Below are 19,803 nucleotides of genomic sequence, written 5' to 3' on the forward strand. Positions count from 1 at the left end.
CTTTAACTTTACATATAAAGAGACCATTTTTTTACAGTGAGTTTGGGGTAAATTGTGTAAAGTCTCAAAGGGACCTAATACAGGACATTTACTAGATTCCAAATTTGACACTTTAAGGAAGACTGCGATAGGTAATGTGACCGTCCACCTTAGAGATAGTATTATTCATTAATGAAGGGTATTCATTTAGTTTTGTTTTTATAACTCCAATAAATTTAAGAAATGTCTTTGTGGTCCTTAAAAGTAGAAAACATATTTATGATGCCATGTTTTTCTACTTGCTGCTTTATCTGCTTGGAGAGCCTGCCTGGAGCAGCCAGGTAAGTTGAAAGGAGTAAGAACTTGGGGCCAGGCAGCCAGACAGACGTGCATTCACATTTCAGCATTCACGTTTATGAATTCAGTAGTTCAGCAGTTCAGTCAGAGGCTGGATGAGTGTGAGCGTGAAGCTTATGCTCCCTGCTTCCCCAGATCTTAAGTGGAATCAATAATAATTACACTGAGGAGATGTGAAATAATGAAGTAACATATTCAGAGTGCCTAGTTCATAGTAGATGCTTCAAAATGATGCTTTCCTTCCTCTTTCCCTTACGTTTGCCTGGTAAATCACCCATCCTTCAGATGGACTCAACGACTCTCTATTACCATCCAGCTCTCAAGTCCCTTCTCTTGTGAAAATGGAAAAGTTGAACTACAGTTGAGATATTATTCCCAGATGTTCTTTGGAACACAGGGGATTTCTCCAAAAGACACAGAACAAATTGCCTCCAAACAGCCAAGATTCCAGCAGAAGCCGGAGTAGCAGACTACTTGGATCTTCGAAGTACCTGGCCCTGAGTCAGTTAAGGAAGATCGTTTCTTCTCTTTTGTACAATCCTATCATGAGAGCTGCGAAATGAACTAAGAGCTTCTGCTTTCATCATTGACCTCCCAATCCTAATAATATGTTCACTGGCCAACTTCCTAGTCAATTTGTCTTTTGGAAATAATGTTCCTCTACTATTTGCCTGATTGAGAAATCTGCTACAGAACATGACCAGTTAGCATTCCCACCAACCCCAGTGCTACACTGACTGTCTTTCGATGGACTTTCCTCCTTGATGCCTCTCTGAGGTCCCAGACCTTCAGAGTGACCCTCACGGCTCTGCCTAAGTTTCCGTCATACTTCTGTCAAGAGAGACAGCTAAATCAATATTTTTAATGTGCTTTGCTGCCAGAATTCGATGATCTGTCACAGTTCTTGCCTAATACACCCAATCATTATTGTTAACATTTTTTTAGCTTTGTTTGTAGAATTGCTTTAACTGGTTCCATCTCTGGGAGCTACACTTTGAAATATAACTTTAGCAATATTTTACTATACTTTTTCACAACCCAGAGCAGTAATATTTTATGCTAAGTGGTTAATCTAATTCCATAAATCTTTTGCAACTATCCTCTATTCTTTTCCTTGTAATTTCTACCTGGGAAGGTTTTTACTGATTATCATCCTATCCTGAGTCATCCCACAAACCAATCTGTCTCACTTCATTGCTTCTAACCTACAGACTAAGCATAACTTTGGCTAAATGATCTTTGATAAGATGCTATGACTCTATAAAGTCTTTGATATTCATGTCTAAATTTAATCAATCACTTGTAGATTTTCATAGAATCAATCTTTCACTTCTACAATTGGGAGTATTTGTAAGTTGTTTATCTTAAACAGTTCCTCTATTATGCTTTTCACATTAAATAAATCAACCCCTTCAAATCAATTTTCTGTCATGTCTATGATGTTATTATTTCATGGCATGGGTCAAGGGTCTACAAACTTTTTCTGTTAAGACCTAAATAGTAAATATTTTAAGCTTTTCAGGCCATCCAGTCTCTGTTGCAACTACTCAGTTCTGCCATTGTAGCACTAAAGCAACTATAGACAATACATAAATGAGTGAGCATGGCTGTGAGCCAATATAACTTTATTTATGAATGCTGAAATTTGAATGTCAAGTAATCTTCATGTGTCATAAAGTATTACTCTTTTTTTTTTTACCGTTTAAAAATGTAAAAATTATTCTTAGCGTGTGGGCTGTACAAAAGCTGGCAGAGGGCCAGATTTGCCTGGGAGTTACAGTTTTCTGACTACAGTATAGTTTATGGCCAGGAGCAGATTGAGGTTTTGTGGGGACTGAGCTCTTTACAATTAGGGGGCCCTCTTTAAGAAAAGGAATACAAGGAGGGGCGCGGTGGCTCGAGCCTGTAATCCTAGCACTTTGGGAGGCTGAGGCAGGCAGATCATGAGGTCAGGAGATCGAGACCATCCTGGCTAACATGGCGAAATCCTGTCTCTACTACGGGCGTATTGACGGGCGCCTGTAGTCCCAGCTCCTGGGGAGGCTGAGCCAGGAGAATGGCTTGAACCCAGGAGGCAGAGCTTGCAATTAGTGGAGATCGTGCCACGGCACTCCAGCCTGGGTGATAGAGCAAGACTCCGTCTCATTAAAAAAAAAAAAAAAATTACAAATATAAAATTAGATACGGTGCTTTAGAAAAGACCCATGCAAATGAGAGGCCCTGAAAAGTGAGCCTCTTTGGCATCCTGGTGAATCTACTTCTAGTAACACTTGGACAATTCTGCTGCAAGGGTTCCCTGAACTGGCTGATCACTGGAGTCACCAAGAGAGCTTTTCTTACTTCAAAGCCCCAACAGGCTGCCTGAATTAGAATCTCTGAGGATAGAAACTGGCAATCAGCTGTCTTGTAAAGCTCCCTAGGTAATTGTACTGCGAACCCAGGCTTGGCAACCAGTATTTTAGTAACCATTTTATAACATCAAACAAATTCATTTGAACCGGTATCCCAAACACACTTATTGCCTTAATTGTGTTGCTTACCCAGAAACAGGTTTTAACTGTTGTTATTGACCCATAGCCCAAATGTTTACTTATCAAGAATGTAATTGTTCAATGACCTCAACACAGAATATATAGATACCTTACGCCAGGCCATCTATCCCCTTTCTTTTTAGTAAGAGTCAACACATATATAAGCTGGCTCTTCACCATTTGGGCTCAGTTTAATATTTTTATGTATTAAATTTTATTTTTAAAACTATTGGTAATTTTTAAAAATCTTAAATGTTTGAGTTGGCATATAATTCAGACAATCTACAAAGTAAATAAATGACTGTTGAAGAACATCTGACACTTATGTTACCACAGCTGGGAGAGTCAAGCTTATAAACCTAGACATAAAGGTAGCAGTTGAGTCATTTGTTATTGCCTGATTAATCATCAAATGTATAGAAGACTCTTTTCATATCACCGTGAGTATTCTGCAACCTTTGTATTGTTCAAATTTAATATTATTCCCATGATACTGAGATATCTTCTTGGTCAAAATTGAGTAGTTCTGTCTATAGAGTAGGTAGCATCTATTTTTGGTAAGATAAATATGAAACAGTGTTACTTTTAGTAAACAAATGCCTTGTCATTGCCAGCAATAAAGCTCTAGTGTCAACCGAAAGTTTCATTTTAAGGGTTGAGAAAAACCTGTCCCAACTTTTTCAAATTACCTTTTTTAAATAAGGACTTGAGAATTTCATATCCCAGAAAACATGCAAATATCAATTCTTCTAATTTTGTTCATCTATTGGAAGGCAAAACTACTTATTTTCCTGACTCAGAAGCACAAACAGAAAGTAAAGCGTACTTCCTGACGCATTGATTTTAACTGTTACTGGGGCAGTATTGACATAAATAGAAAATGAAGCTGCTTTTTCCATTGTTTGGAGGTTTCATTTTTAGAAACTAGGACAATATTATATCAAACTTGTTTCCTCCAACAAGGACTCCCACATCTAATAATTTATTCATTTGCTCATTCATTAATTCATGCAAATATTAAGTAAGTGCCTATAATGTGCCACATTCTGTGCTGAGTGCTGAGGATCTAACTCTGCAGCCTGAGAACGTAGGTTCTAATGAGGAGAGGGAAACAATAAACAAGGGAATTTCACATGGTGATATATGGTGTGTTGAAAGTAAAACGTGGTGAAGCTAGGTGAATGTATGTGTATGTGGGCATGAAGGGGGCAGGGGCAACTGCAGCTACTTTTTTTCTTCTTTCTGTTTTAGAGATAGGGGTCTCACTATATCCCCAGACTGGTCTCAAAGCCTCTAGTAGCTGGGACTACAGGCAGGAGCCACAGCTCCTGGAGAAGAGGAACCTACTTTAGATAAATGGTCAAAGGTGGTGGTGACATTTGAGTTGAGATCCAAATGGTGGAAAGGAGCTGGGCATTCATATGAAATGGGAGAGTTCTCTGATCCCCCTGCAGGATGTGCAGCAGGGTTGTGGCTCACCTATTTGGTCACTGCCACTGCTCAAACCCCTGACAGGAGTGGGAGCATGCAGATGGGCAAGTGCAGGAGCCAGGGGAAGTGCTTTGGGCTCTGGCCCTGTGGTAGTGTCTAGGGGTGGGTGCCTGTGCTCCCATTGTTACGATGCTCTTTCAGCCTTGCTGTCCATGAACAGCTTAAGTGTTAACCAGCTCAATGGACCCTCTGCCTTTTTGCAAGGGCAAAGGGCCAGGGTGGCAGCTTTCTAAATCCCAAGCTCTTGCCCAGCATTCCAAAAGAATCCAGTAACACACGGGCTTGAAGGATGAATGTAGGGTGTTATTGGTGGTGGAGTTGGCTCTCAGTAGGATGGATGGGGAGGTGGAAGGGGGATGGAGTGGGAGGATGATCGTCCCCTGGAGTTTGGCCGTTCAGCAGCCGAACTCCTCTCTGACCACTCCTAGCTGAACTCTTGGCATTCAGATGTCCCTCCTCTTCTTTTTGTCTGCCACGCCATTCATCTGCGTGTTCCCCCATCTCCTTGTTGGCTGGTCTGCTTCTGGAGCCTAGGGTTTGGGGTTTCTGTGGGTACGGGCCTGGGTAGCCTGGTAGGCCAAAAGGTAACTTTTGGGGCACGAAAACAGAAATGCCTGTTCCTACTTAGGGCTGAGAGTCTCCAGGCTTAAGGGTGGGGCCTTTGCTGGGGAACCATTCTCTTCTACCCAGTATCTCCCTGTCTCTTGGCCATATCACAGAGATCTTAGGGAAGAAGTATCTACAGCTGTGCTGTCTAGCACAGGGGAAATTGAAGCTCTTTAAATGTGGCTAGTGTCACATGTTGAAGTGATATTTTGGATATAGTTGTTTAAAGAAAACATATTACTAAAATCAATTAAATGCCTAACAATTGGCAGTATCTTTGCTGGATTCCTCATTACCAACATTTTTAGCACTCAATCTAAGTATAAGCACCTCAACCCTGTCACTATCTCACGCTTGCAACAAATCAACACGGTTAACACCTATAATTCCACTAATTCAATTCATGCGATTGTTTTTACACTTTTAATGTGGTTTTAGAAAATTAAAGAAATACATCTATGGTTTACATTATATTTCTATTGGACATCACTGGTCTAGAGAGAAAATCTTTATCCAGTTCTCGCACACAGGTCCCTTGGATCCTCATGGATTGGGTGTGTTATCAGTTTGACCAGTAGTTTGAGACCAGTCTGGGTAACAAAGTGAGATTCCCGTTTCTACAAAAATTAAAGAGTTTGAGCTAATAAAAACACTAGCTACAATGTGCTGAACAGTTATGGTGTGCCAGGTGCGGGGTAAAATTGCTTTACATCAATTCATTGTATCCTCATACTGTTACCAGAAAGGGGTCCCTATCCAGACCCCAAGAGAGGGTTCTTGAATCTCATACAAGAAAGAATTCAGGCCAAGTCCATACAATAAAGTGAAAGCAAGTTTATTAAGAAAGTAGAGGAATAAAACAATGGCTACTCCATAGGCAGAGCAGCCCTAAGGGCTGCTGATTGCCCATTTTTATGGTTATTTATTGATTATATGCTAAACAAGGGGGGGGATTATTCATGCCTCCCCTTTTTAGACCATATAGAGTAATTTCCTGACGTTGCCATGGCATTTGTAAACTGTCATGGCACTGGTGGGAGTGTAGCAGGGAGGACGACCGGAGGTCACTCCCATTGCCACCTTGTTTTTAGTGGGCTTTAGCTGGCTTCTTTACTGCAACCTGTTTTATCAGCAAGGTCTTTATAACCTGTATCCTGTGCTGACCTCCTGTTTCATCCTGTGACTTAGAATGGCTAACCTCCTGGGAATGCAGCCCGGTGGGTCTCAGCCTTATTTCACTCAGCCTCCTCTATTCAAGATGGAGTTGCTCTGGTTCAAACGCCTCTGACAATACCATTATGAAGTAAGAAATAATTCCCGCCCTATTTTACAGATGAGGAAGTGGGAGGCTGAGGGGCAGAGTAGGTTGCCTGAGGTGATAGGAGGATGAAATAAGAGCGCGAGAAGTCGAACCCAGTACACATCCGCCCATGCAAGACACCAGAAGCCACAGGAGGAAGAAGGGGCAGGCGGGAGTTTAGAGCACTTTGGCGTGCCCAGCGGGGCGCCTTACTCCACTCTCCTCTGCGCCGCTGGAGGCCTCGAGTTCGTGTCCTCTCAGCGCCTGCCAGGCTGCCCCTCCGAGGCCACAGCGCCCTGCCAGGCCGGCCTCCCCCCGCCCACCCCTCTCCCTGAGACCCAAGCAGACTCCCAGGCTGACCCCGCCATCTGCGCCCACCTATGTGAGATCTACCTGCCCACGACCCAGGAGCTCAGGGACTGCCCCAGGAGATGCAGCCTCGCCTGCTCCTGCCACGCCTCCCGCGCCTGGAAAGCACCACATCCGGCAGGCTGCATATCTGAGCCAGCATCGGCCAGCGGGAGTCGGGCAGAGCCATTTTCCTGCCTGCCCCGACTCCTGACAGCCCGTGCCCAGTTCTCCTCTCCTCTCTCATGGCTCATCAAAGGGTCCTTTCTGGGAACTTTACAGCTTGGAGATAGTGTCTCACAGTGACCAGGGTGTTTCTGAGGTGTGTGTGTGTGTGTGTGACCACTGGAGTGTCAGAATCCCCCATCCCCACCTTGGAGGTCCCGCTTTTTCCTGCTGCTGTAAGGAACTTCACACTGCCCCTCCACAAGGTTGCTTGCCTGGGCAGTCATCCAACTCCGTGTCTGCTGCAAGGATGGTGGAGACAGTGCACCAAGACACAAGGACCAGGTTGGATCCTAAGATGCTCTGAACACCTGGGGAGCTGTTCCAGATACACCCTCCCATTTTTCAGGATTGCACTTATTTCCTGTTAGAGATTTCTTAAGGGAGGTTGTGAATAATCACCAGCGCTTTTAGTGGGAGCCCAGTGACACTGAAGCTTGGCAGATGTCTGTCAAAACCATTTACCGGACTGGACAGCGAGGACCAGGAGAAAAAGGTTTTCTTTTTTAAAAAGGTGCTCTGGTATTCATGAGACAAGCCCCGTTTTGTTATGCCCAAGAGCAAGGGGAGAACCTCATCTTCACCTTACTTGAGTCTGACTCAGTATGGCTGTGACTTATCCTTCTGTGTCTGGAATTGGTAGGTTCTTGGTCTTGCTGACTTCAAGAATGAAGCTGCAGACCCTCGCGGTGAGTGTTACAGGTCTTAAAGATGATGTATCCAGAGTTTGCTCCTTCAGATGTTCAAATGTGTCTGGAGCTTCTTCCTTCTGGTAGGTTGGTGGTCTCGCTGGCTTCAGGAGTGAAGCTGCAGACCTTCACGGTGAATATTACAGCTCATAAAGGTAGCCTGGACCCAAAGAGTGAGCAGCAGCAAGATTTATTGCAAAAAGTGAAAGAACAAAGCTTCTACACTGTGAAGGGGACCCAAGCAGGTTGCCACTGCTGGTTCCAGCAGCCTCCTTTTATTCGCTTATCTGATCCCACCCACATCCTGCTGATTAGTCCATTTTACAGAGAGCTGATTAGTCTATTTTACAGAGAGCTCATTGGTCCATTTTACAGAGAGCTGACTGGTCCATTTTGACAGGATGCTGATTGGTGCATTTACAATCCTCTAGCTAGACATAAAAGTTCTCCAAGTCCTCACCAGATTAACCAGACACAGAGCACTGATTGGTGCGTTTACAAACCCTGAGCTAGACACAGAGTGCTGATTGGTGCGTTTACAATCCTTGAGCTAAACACAGAGTACTGATTGGTGTGTTTACAATCCTTTGGCTAGACATAGAGAGCCAGACAGAAAAGTTATCCAAGTCACCACTAGGTTAGCTAGATACAGAGTACTGATTGGTGTATTTACAAACCTTGAGCTAGACACAGGGTGCTGATTGGTGTATTTACAATCCCTTAGCTACACATAAAGGTTCTCCAAGTCCCCACTAGACTCAGGAGCCCAGCTGGCTTCACTTAGTGGATCCCGCACTGGTGCTGCAGGCGGAGCTGCCTGCCAGTCCCGCAGGCTGCTAGCATGTTGTCGCTTCTCACTTCTAGGACAGCTCCCCTGCCACAATAGTGCAAATGATGGCCTGGGGACTAAAATGACTTTGTCAAACAGTTGAATGGAGAGAAGGTGGTAGAGTCGCCACCTGATGCCAAGACCCCCCTACCCCCCAGCTTTTCCTTTTAAGTTGTTCTCTTTAAGTTCATTGTAGCCAGGTTTCATGGCAAGGCACCGTGATTTACACCACTGACCCTGGATCCCCTTACGTGTTTATGTGACAAATTGGCACCTGTATAATAAGCTTTACATTTGGCAAGACATAGGTAACACCAGAAATCAAAGTGAGGGGCTTCTGATAGGATTTCATATCTGCTAGCTTTTATATTTGATGCTTTTTCTAGGAGCTTGGCAAAAAGAAAACACTAAAATCAAAAGTAAAAAATCAAATCAAAAGAAAAAAATCAAACCAAAATAAAGATAACAACAGGAGAGAACTGGGACACCATCTTCTTTTTTTGACGTATTACATGTATCTGTAGAATTATTTATTTCCTTAAACCTGTTTCCTTTTGTACTTTATGACATTTCTGTGTAACTAAAGAATTTGAGAGAACGCTAAACTGATATTTATAGATCCTACCCTCAAAACAGATAGTGAGGTAGGGATGAACTAATGCAGTCAACCACTGAATTAATAAGAGCTGGAGTAAAAACTAGGCCATTAGTTTCACTCAGGTCATCGTGAGGTACTAAAGTAGCTCTTAGAGAATTACATTTTGTACTAATAAATGTTCACTTCTGCCCACCTTTCAGTTTTCCACATATATTTTTACAACTGCAGAGGATCAAGATAGGGAGAATGGAAATTATGGGAGCAGGCAGGATGTGAAACCTTTTATTAATCCTATGGCTTAAAATTTATTTATAAATTGCAAAGCTAATCAGTTTTCTTAAATCTTCCATTTCTTTTAGGAATTCTTCAGCTCGTAAGAAAAAAGTTTTTGGAGGTCAGAAACTGATAGTGGACTTCTGAGAAACAGAAGAGAGAAAGAAATTATAAGTAATTCAAAAGTCTTGTCTCTATGTGGAATGTCATTTCCTTTCAAGCTGCAGTGTTTGAGTGGGTGTTTATTTGTTAATATCCTTCTGTTCCCCTCTCTGTTTCTTCTTTTTGTATTCCCATTAAGTGTAGGTTACACCTTTTGTAATTGCACCACGGTTCTTGAATATTCTCTTCTGATTTTTTTCTAGTCTTTTTTTCTTTGTTTTTCAGTTTTAGAAGTTTCTAGTGACATAGCCTCAAGCTCACTGATTCTTTACTCAGCAGTGTCTAGCCTAGTAATGAGTCCATCAAAGCATTCTTCATGTCTGTCACAATGTTCTTGATTTCTAGCATTTATGCTTGATTCTTTCTCAGAACTTTCATCTCTTTGTATATTATCTGTTGGTTCTTGCATGTTGTTTATTTTTCCATTAGAACCTTTAGCATAATTATTTTAAATTCCCAACCTGATAATTCCAACATCCCTGTCATATTTGAGACTGTTCTCATGCTTGCTCTGTTTCTTCAAACTGTGTTTTTTGCCTTTTGGTAAACCTTGTAATTTTTTGTTGGAAACTAGTCATGATGTACAGGGAACAAAAGAACTTGGTACTGGTTCTTGCTGAAATTTCTTCTTGTGGGTTCCTACTTTGTTAAATTGTGATTCTCTGTGTCTACCTGTTTGTCTCTCTAATTTTGGGGGCAGCAGTTTGCTCTGTGACTTCATGTCTCTGAGGAGAATTGTTGATTTTTATGTTCAGCTTTTTACTTGTTAGGATGGAGTGACAACTTCCAAGCTCCTTATGTCCCATACTGGAAACTCAAGGTCCTCAGTCAATATTTTTTCATTACAGGAAATGGGAAACTTCTGATGAACTTAAGGTGGGAAAAAGGAACAAAAAATAAAGAAATAATTTATTCAAAGGCGATGGGGTAGCCCAGAGAATTACATGAAGACCTGTGCAGGCAAATCATGGAGAATAGAGAATTGAGAGAAACTCTGGGGTTGCAGGGCTGTCTTGGATTGCAGTCCCACCAAGCTTCAGTAGGAGGGATTATTCCTCAAAGGAAATTCAGGGCACTGCCAGCAGAAGCAGAGGGATGCACCTTTGTCCAGCGAAAGAGGAAACCAAGCAACTGCTGAGATCCTGACTCACTCTGGCCATTCTCCACTGGGATGGAGGACCACGGTTAATTTTTTAGATCAAAGACTTACAGGATTCTCACCCAGTGTTAGAATTCTGAATATTATTTATATTTAGTGAATTTTTGGTTATTAGGGGTTGAATTTTTACATGAACATTGTATAGATGACATTGATACATGAGAATACCATTTATTGTTCATAGGATTTATTTTATTCATTTTTATTTTTTAATTTTTTGTAAAGATGGGGTCTTGCTATATTTCCCAGGCTGGTGTCAAACTCCTAGCCTCAAGTGACCCTTCTGCTCAGCCTCCCAAAGTGCTGGGATTACAGGCATGAACCACCAAACCCAGCCTGGATTTATTTTAGATTTTTTTCACTTGACATATATTCTAAATATCCGTATTGTGTCTCCCTTTACCCATTTTAAGTAAACATTATGGAAAAAAATTCCTAGGTAATTATTTTCCTAGTGTTTCTTTTTTTGCTTTGAAATAGAATCAAACTCTCTGAAGTAGCTGTCTGATTCAGAACCTGCTTTGTTTTGCCAAGGAAAATTAAAGATAAAAAATCCCCGTAGACTACTTGCCAATGATGGATTTGGGGAAAAAGAGCATTCCTGATCACCATCCTTTTTTGCTTACCTGATATATCAGTTTGGAGTCAATTGCAGACAACAGAATCTACTCAAGCTAGTTGGTGCTAAAGGGGATTTATTAGTAGTCATTTGTTGGCTTACAAACTCACTAGAATTATTACAGGAGTAGACTCAAGGTTGGGTTTTCTGAACAAGAATTAGAATGTCTCTAAATTGAGCAGGAAAGCTGACAGAAAGTGGCAGAACCAGGAAGCCACTAACAAAAGTCCTTTAACTATACCAGTATAGATGCTCTGTGTTCACTCTTTGAGAAGATTGATGTCAGGCATGAAAGGCAGTAGAGGAGATTGTAAAAGAGTAGTACAAGCGTCACAGAGGCCAAAGGAAGAGTGCTTCAAAGAGAACAGAATGGGAAAGAGGATCTCAGAAATGTCTATCCATCAACAAGGAGGCCGATGGAAATCTTAGAAGAATCATTCGAGTGAACTTAATGAAGCCAGAATGCAGTGGGTAAAGGAGTGTGTGGGAGGTACAAAAACAAAGGCGGTGTGCACCACTCTTTCAAAAAAGCCTGGCTGTGAAAAAGAGAGTGGGGCGTTGTTAGAGTGTGACATAGTGGGGAGAGGGTGATTTTCTCATTTTAGAAGGTGGGAGAGACTAGTAGTACATTTTTAAATTCTTGTAGGAGGAATCCTATTGAGTAGAAGTAGTTGATGAACATAGAGGAGAACAATGTGTAATTGGATAGAGTATGGTTCTTGAAAAGGTGGGAAGTGGTAAGATCAGAGAGTTGAGGAGAGGGTGGGAGTGGTAGGGTCAGATATTTGAAATATCTGCAATAAAGAATGGGAGAGAGCAGTTCAGGCATCACATCAGGGTCACTGGGTAGCTTTGAGTCCTAATACAGCATATCTGTACTTAAAAAATGAAGTATCACAAATATCTAACAGGTAGATTCTAAAATGGGAGACTGGCTCAGTCATGGTGGGATGGGAGCTGTGCAAATCCCATTATATATGGCTGAGAAGTGAGCAAATTTTATGGAACTGTTAAGATACTTCTGATTACAAGATGTAAATATAACTTAAACTCAATTGTAAGATGAAGGAAATGTATTGGCTCACATGGAAAAGTCCAAAGGTGTGTGGGCTTCAAGCACAGTTTGATCAAGGCTTCCTTTGTGAGTTACTTTGTTTGGCGCCACTCTATGTTCTGGCTTTCTTCTTATCTTGTCTTCCCTCAGGATTACACTGTGACTGCTAGTAGCAGCCAGGGCTGAGGATTCCAGGAAAAAACAAGAAGGGTGGGGAGGGACAGGAAAAAATACCTGCCTTCTGCTACTTTTTGTTTCAATGCAATCTTCCACCATTTGTCCCCTTGGCAGGACCTAATAAACAGCCAGAGGGCGAGAGAGCTGAGAATCAGTTTCAATACAGAGCAGACGAAGGGAAGTATGGGAACGTGAATCTAAAAGCAAACAAGCAGATATTTGGCACAGGCTCAAGAGATACTAAACAGCCCAAATGGAGTGGCCCTCTTAGGAGTGGCCCTGGAGCAAGGTAGACAGAGATTCTCCCAGCACACAGAACCTGAAGAACTCATACCACTATCAGCTTGTGGAGGCCTTGTCCATCTTAGGCCACAGGAGATGATGGCTGCTGTGTATTGGTGGCACAGTGCGCCACTAGAAATGGTATGCCTCTTAGCTAGCCAATTCTCTGCCTTTCTACAGTGAGTTGGGGGTGGCTGAATGTTTTATTTAGCCACATCCTGACCTGAATGAAGGGAATTCCCATCACATGGAGAACCTGAGTGCTGGAAGTTTGCTGCTGTTCTAAGTGAAGGCAGCTTTGGGTTGTCTTTGGGAAAGGGGGCAAGAGCGCTTAGATGGTACAAATACAAGTTGTGTTACATTAAGGAAAGCACATATAAAAGAGGAAAGTGTGCTAGCCAGCTAGGGGCTGGGCTGTGGTTGCTATTGTTTTGGGCTGTTAGCATGGTTTTCTTCCGTCCTCCAGATGCTCCAGAGCTTTAACAGGGACCCCACACTGGTAAGACACCTGGCTTGGAAAGCGCTTTATACAGTGTACATGGCCCAAACCGTCAGTCTCCCATAATCTTTGTCCACACACTCCTTAGGAGTGGGGATTATAGTGGAATGCCTGTGGACCAGACCGCCAATGGGTTGGATGAATCGGACAGCTGTTGCTTTTGTCTGCCTATCATTCCTTCCTGTGGGAACTGACCTCCAACCTCCATGTGGTTCCGGAAAGGGCTCAAATCACAGGCACCCACACCTTGTCTCTAGAGGAGTCCATGTGACCTCAGGTAGGCCAATCTGATACTCTTTTCCGGGAATTTGAATCAGGGACAGACACAACAGGGCCAGGAAAAAGCTGATGATGGCTCATCTGGTGGCAGTACCCTGAAGCTAGTTCATCTGGTGGCAGAGCCCTGGAGCGGCAAGATTTACTCACCGGAATCTCTAGCACTGCCCTGCTCCCTTCCTTCCTGAGGCCTGGGTGGTCAGCTATGTGCGCCCCCCAGTGTTCCTCCTATAAACCTTTTCTTCCTTCATGAGAGTTTTCTGTTTCCCATAACCAAAAACTTCTGAAACAATAATCAACATGATTTAAAGACTTAGCCATCACCACAGAGCTTAAGAGTTGAAATTGGATCTCCCTTGCTGGGGTTATTTAGGACAGAGATACTGTAAGTTCACACATATCACCAAGGTTCTGGGACAAGGTTGTGTTGCACAGAAGCCCATGGACCCTATATGCTTTTGAAAAACAGAAAGGTGCAAGAAAACATTTCGTAACCTGGGTTATATAAGTATTTTCTTAGAAGATATGGTTTCAAAGTAACACATGAATTCTCTTCTTAATTTATCTAATATTATAAAAAAGTAATATACTAAGGGTGCTTCTTCAGGGTAAACTAATACTCTTGCCTTCTGCCTGCTGAATTTTATGAAAAGGGTAATGTTTTTTCTTATCTTGTTTATTAGTGTTATTAATATTTTACTGTTAATTTAGGAATACCTTGTTGCTGAAAGATAACTGTTGGACATGCACAGATGCGTACGACCTAAACACTGTGCTTACAAATAATTTATTCTTATTTCATACATTTGTTTTTCAGCAAAAATGCATAGTTATATTATTTACACAGAATTTCATATTCAAGACTGTAGTGAACAAATGTCTCAGGAAACCAAAATCATAGCAAATCATACAACAGAAATGTGTCACATTATGTTTTAGCTACATGCACAGAACTGGCCAAAGTGATACCTATTTCTATAGATTATTTTATCACATAATGGAGAATTACAATTAAGTAATGCTTTTCTGTTAGAATATACTATTGATTTGAAACCACATGGTAATCCATGCCTGGAAGCTCACATATCCTGAGAATGCCTCTCTTGCTAGCTAAATACAGTTCTTCAGGATGTAGGTAAGGACTGGTGTAAGGGTAGCCTAAAAAGAATGAATCTGGCAAGCAATAGGAAAAATTTCTTTATGCATGCATCAGTTTTACTCCCTTCTTTCTCCATCATCAGCCTTAAATGAACTTAAAAACAAAAACAAAAAACAGACACATGAAGGTCTCTATTTGATCACTGTTAACTCTTCCCTCTGCCTCTGACCTGAGGAAAAAACGAGTATGGCCCTTCAAGTATAATGCCCTTTTACTGCAAAAGGGGACTTGCTTGGTTGTACATTCTTGCAAATCCAAGGACAGTCACCGTATTTAAAACCTTAGTTTGGAAATGGATGAACCCCATAAAGCAGATGGTTAGAGAAGGCCTAAATACACATGGAATCCTTTTAGAAATCTTTTCTCTTCAAGCTGGATATGTGGAAAGTGAAGGCTTCAAGGGTAGTGAAAATGGCCTGGAAGATGGCTGAAATGAGAGTTCAGAGCAACCACATGCTCTATACAGATTAAAAAAAAAAAAGGCAGCTACAGAATCCTCCCCCAGCCCTGAAACACAGAAAGCCTTTTCCTGGTCCATATAGTGATGGCATGGGGCTTATTCTTCTTTCTACTCTGAAGAAACAAGGGACAGAGTTCCAGGGTTGTACATTTTACTGGCTGTGTTACTCACCATGCTTATAAACTCATCAAAGTGAAAGGTGGCTCATCTCTTTATTGCCTTGGTACTCAGCTGATTGGTTAGAATAATTTTGTTCATCGCCTCCAGAGAAGAAAACTAGCCTGTTCAAAAAGTAGACCTTCTGTGCTAGGTTTTGCTGGGAGAGGGAATTTAATAAAGTTTCTAACCAGCATTTTAAAAAAGACTTTTAAATTTAGCCATGAGACACACCTCAAACCTATCTCACGTGTTTTCTTCTTTTTTAAAAAATGATTTGTATCCTTCTTTAGACTATACATTATTTACATTTTTAAAGACCTACTAGGTCTTTATCATTTGGGTAAGAGCTCAAGGTGATTAAACTCCCCGGATAAAGATGAGTCTTTCCAAAAAGCTCTGGTTCTCACCTATGTGCTAAGGCCTGTTTTTACAAAAAATGTCTATTAGAAACTTTACAAATATAAAATTAAAATACTTCTTTAAAAAATTTTCCCATGAATTTTATTTTTTGCATCCAGCATGGTAAAAACAGATTATGCTTTCCAACTAGAGATGGAACTAAGAAGAAATGACATTGTGTTCCCACGCTTTATCTAGAAATAAGGGTTTATTTACACGGTGTCCTTCTTCAACATCATGGTGAACTGGGAGAAGCAGGGCCATCTTTACAGCATGGCCAAATGACCACCTGAAGACCCCCCATTCTGCCTTGAGTGCTTATTGTGTATTTTGGGTGGCGGTATAAGGCATGACGGAAAGGTGGCCTGTCACTTCTACACATTCGAGAATAATTTTGCACATTCAAGAAATTTTCCTTGAGAAATGCCATGTTTGGAATAGCTTCCAGAGATTGAGAACAAAAGCATTAAAGTGAGTGCATTACATTTAGAAGCACAATACATTGGGAAACATTCTCAAAAGCTCAAAGAACAGGCTGTTTTTCCATTGAGCTAAATAGTAAATAAGTGTGTATACTGTTGCATATAGGTATATGTTCAGAGCTTTCAAAAGACACATCCTGCCATAATTAACAGCTAAATGAGCATTCTTGGCCCCTGACCTATAAACACTCTAATTCTGCAACTTGCTCACAGATTCTTAAGAAGCCATTCTAGAACAAAAATGCCTACAAACTGATTAGAAATCTGCAAACCAGAAATGCAATACAGTTATCCTTTTTTAAATGACAACAGAAATTTGTGTTCGCTTTTGGAAGAGTGATTAAGAAGAACTGATACCCATTTTCACAATTAAGAAATAATTATTCACAATATTGAAGAAGCCAAATCTTCAATAAGAAAACGTGTGGCCTCTCATAAAAGAATACAGTAGCGCTCAGTTTCAACCACTGAATGCTTCCTTTTTCAGTTTGTCTAGGCTTGTTCGCTTTTTGTCAGGTGATATATGTCAGAGAATATTGGCAATCCTTCAAGAAAATGATTCAAAAGGTGATTTACAATTGGCTGGTGCTATCCTGTAATGCCTTTTTGCCTCTGTCCTAATTTTATGGAAACAAATTAAGGACATTAAGCCAGGAGATAAATGTACCACTCAAAATATACCTGGACACTCGTGCTCAGGTCAAATGCTGTAAGATGTGGTTAAGCTGACAAACAGAATTCCTTGCCTGTCTACTTGAACACTAACACCCTGGGAGTTCACATGCTTTTCTAAGGACAAAATTTAAAACTCAGGCTAACTGCACAGTTGAACTTGCTGCCCCATTCTGACTGTTTGACTCTAAACCTCTTTGTTTTCCTCTTCCCGTGCGTTCTTTTTTTTTTTTTTTTTTACATCTGACACTTTTTAATGATTTCCTCCAGATTAATGTTTTCTAAGACATATTTCATAAGTTACAACACAAAGACCCTAAAAGAGGAAAAAGGCTAGAGAGCATTAGTTAATCTCAGTTAATTTTGGAGATCTAAGCATTTACCTTCTTATGTGTATGGTTGGTTGGTTTGTTTTATTACACTATAAAATTCAGACACTTGAAGACATCACAATTTAGGCACTTTGGATGATCCACTCTTCATAATAGTATGAATACTACCAATCTTCCAATAGTTATTGTTATTAGTGTTTTCATAATAATAGTGATAAGTTTTTCAATTCTGTACATATGCCGACTATCCCCTCACCTGGATTGTACATTACATTTTCAAGTTATTTTTAACAATAGGCCTGGGAGCAGACAGAAAAAGAAAAAAGAAAGAAATTGATTGCTGAGGAAGTCAGCATGTGAATAGAAATAAGATTCTATGGATTGCACTTATGCTAACAAAAAAGAGACCCAAACTCAGGGACTTACAGCATTCTGCCTACAGCCAAGGTCAGAGTTTGGTTCCTGGCCAGAGAGACTTTCTGGGGCTTCTCTGTTCCACCAGAAGACAAAATGGAGATAACTCCCACCATACCCTGTCTCCTATTATAGCTTTGTGCAGATTAAGTAATTAAAGTTACGAAGAGAGTTAAAGATAAAAATCCCTGTTTATTATTGCTATTAGTCCTCAGAGTTGGCACCAAATCAGGAAAAAACGATAAAAATCACCTCTGTCCCAAAATTTTGCATTCTTAGAAATGATTCCTACAAAGTATCACTATAAATTAGGCTAAATGGTTTTTTGACTGCAAGCACTTACAAGCTGGATTTATGAATGGAAATATGTGAAGGCCACTCTGTCCAGCTCTGTAGCCCCACACTTTCTCCCTGGACTATTTATAGAAAGTGTATGGCTAGTGGAAAAGTTCACATTTATTTTTACAAGCCAGTCATGACATGACCGAAGAACTCACTTCCTCTCTCTCGGAAGGTCATCCTCTTCACCTGAGCTGCAAGAAGGGCAGGGAAGAAAGGAACCCCATTAGCCAACTAAGTCAGTCTGAGTCAGCCCCAGAGACCAACCCACGGGGTGACAGGCACTGAAGTCAAACACCTTCATTTTCCAGGCATGACTCTATGGCTGCTCTTTGAGATGTCATCCAGATCATGACTAACAAGTAAAAATGAAACATATTACATAATATGCCTCAAAATTCTACTGCCAAAATAGGTTGTACATAGATAATGGAGTGAATTCTTATTTATAATTTGTCCTACATTTCAAACAGCTGAACACAATAAAGTAAAACTGAATTTTAATGTGGCAAAATGGAAAGTGTGAAAAATATTTTAAAATATATATTGTTCTGATTGCTGCATTACCTTGAAATATGTAATAAACCTGGATAGTTCCACGCAAATGGGGAGATTCAAAGTAAACATTTGCTTCTAAAACATCAAGAAATTTGATAAATTTAGCAAATAAACGTATAGTTTAACAAATCATCCCTGGCTTTGACTAGTGTATATGGTACCTATTTGCAAACATGAAGTAAAGCCGAACCAGTTTTCTACTAGAATGTCCTCTTGTCATTATTATATGTGGTCGACAAAATCTAACATGGAATGGGAAAGACAGGTGGACGAAGGAAAAGGCAAAGGGAAGAAGAAAGTGAGTCCTCATTCTCTCTGGGACATAGTGGGTGCTGAAACCTGCATGGCAAAAAGTGTGTCATCTCACTGTACTCATGCAGCATAATCACCTGAAAAATGATAGGGGTATAATTTTATCCTTAAGTGGCCTCTGCTTAAGGTCAAAGACACAGGACAAGAAGAGAATTCTGTCTGTGGACCTGGAAGAACAACAGAAAATTAAAATGACAAATTTGGTGTTTTAGTTATTGTTCTCGAACTCATTAATCCTTTCTAGAAGTCTTCCTCCTGAAAGCTCCTTTTGAAATTGAGGTCCCATTTTACAAAGAAACTACATAATACGCTTCAACCTGTTTCTCTAGCTTCCAAACCAATGTTCTTTGGGGCTCTAGAAAAAACAATCACATACAAATAAATTTGCATGTGGAAATATCCTGATTTCCACAGTTGTCCTTGAATGCATGTACTGAATTAAGTTACAGCTGAGGAATAACATCTGTGGTAAGTACAAATTAGCCTCTGTAACCTAACAGGAATCTCCTTGCACTTCACAAAGGATGATACACTGACACTCATCAACAACTGTGCAAAGCGTATTTACAATCTCAATGAGAGGTTCTAAATTAAATATAGACATATATAAATTTAACTTCTATGTGCTAAGTAACACACACAAGGATACCGGTTCCTCCAAGGAATTGTGCTGAGCTTCTCTGTTTACAGAGAAGTGATTAAAAGCATAAACAAAACCAGCAATTGTTTTAGAAGCGCCAGTCTACCAGTGCTGAGGTAAGTGTTCATCTACCTCATATGCATGATCTAAGTTATATCATAAAATCAAGATGCACCTGTGGGACATGATCATCCTGCCCAAGACCTTCAATCAGGTGGTGGAGATCAAGCCCAGGATGATCCGCCACTACCTGGGCAAGCTCTCCATCACCTACAAGCCAGTGAAGTAGAGCTGGCTGGGCATCACGGCCACTCACTCCTCCTGCTGAGCCAATAAAGGCACACGTCTCCAAAAAAAAAACAAAACAAAACCAAAAAAACTCCCATTCAGTGACTTATTTGGCTTCTAACAAAATGACCTACC

General features: G+C 40.9%; 1 long non-coding RNA gene across 1 annotated transcript; it reads right to left on the minus strand.

The window, feature by feature from the left end:
* Positions 1-16,047: 16,047 nt before the first annotated feature.
* Positions 16,048-18,908, minus strand: LOC144339035 (uncharacterized). Its single transcript, XR_013413591.1, has 2 exons — positions 18,818-18,908; positions 16,048-18,064 (listed from the first exon to the last, which is right to left on the minus strand). It is a non-coding gene; the product is annotated as an uncharacterized LOC144339035 (long non-coding RNA).
* Between the last annotated feature and the right edge of the window lie 895 nt (positions 18,909-19,803).

The sequence above is a fragment of the Macaca mulatta genome, chromosome 2, assembly GCF_049350105.2.
Source record: "Macaca mulatta isolate MMU2019108-1 chromosome 2, T2T-MMU8v2.0, whole genome shotgun sequence".
NCBI lineage: Eukaryota > Metazoa > Chordata > Mammalia > Primates > Cercopithecidae > Macaca > Macaca mulatta.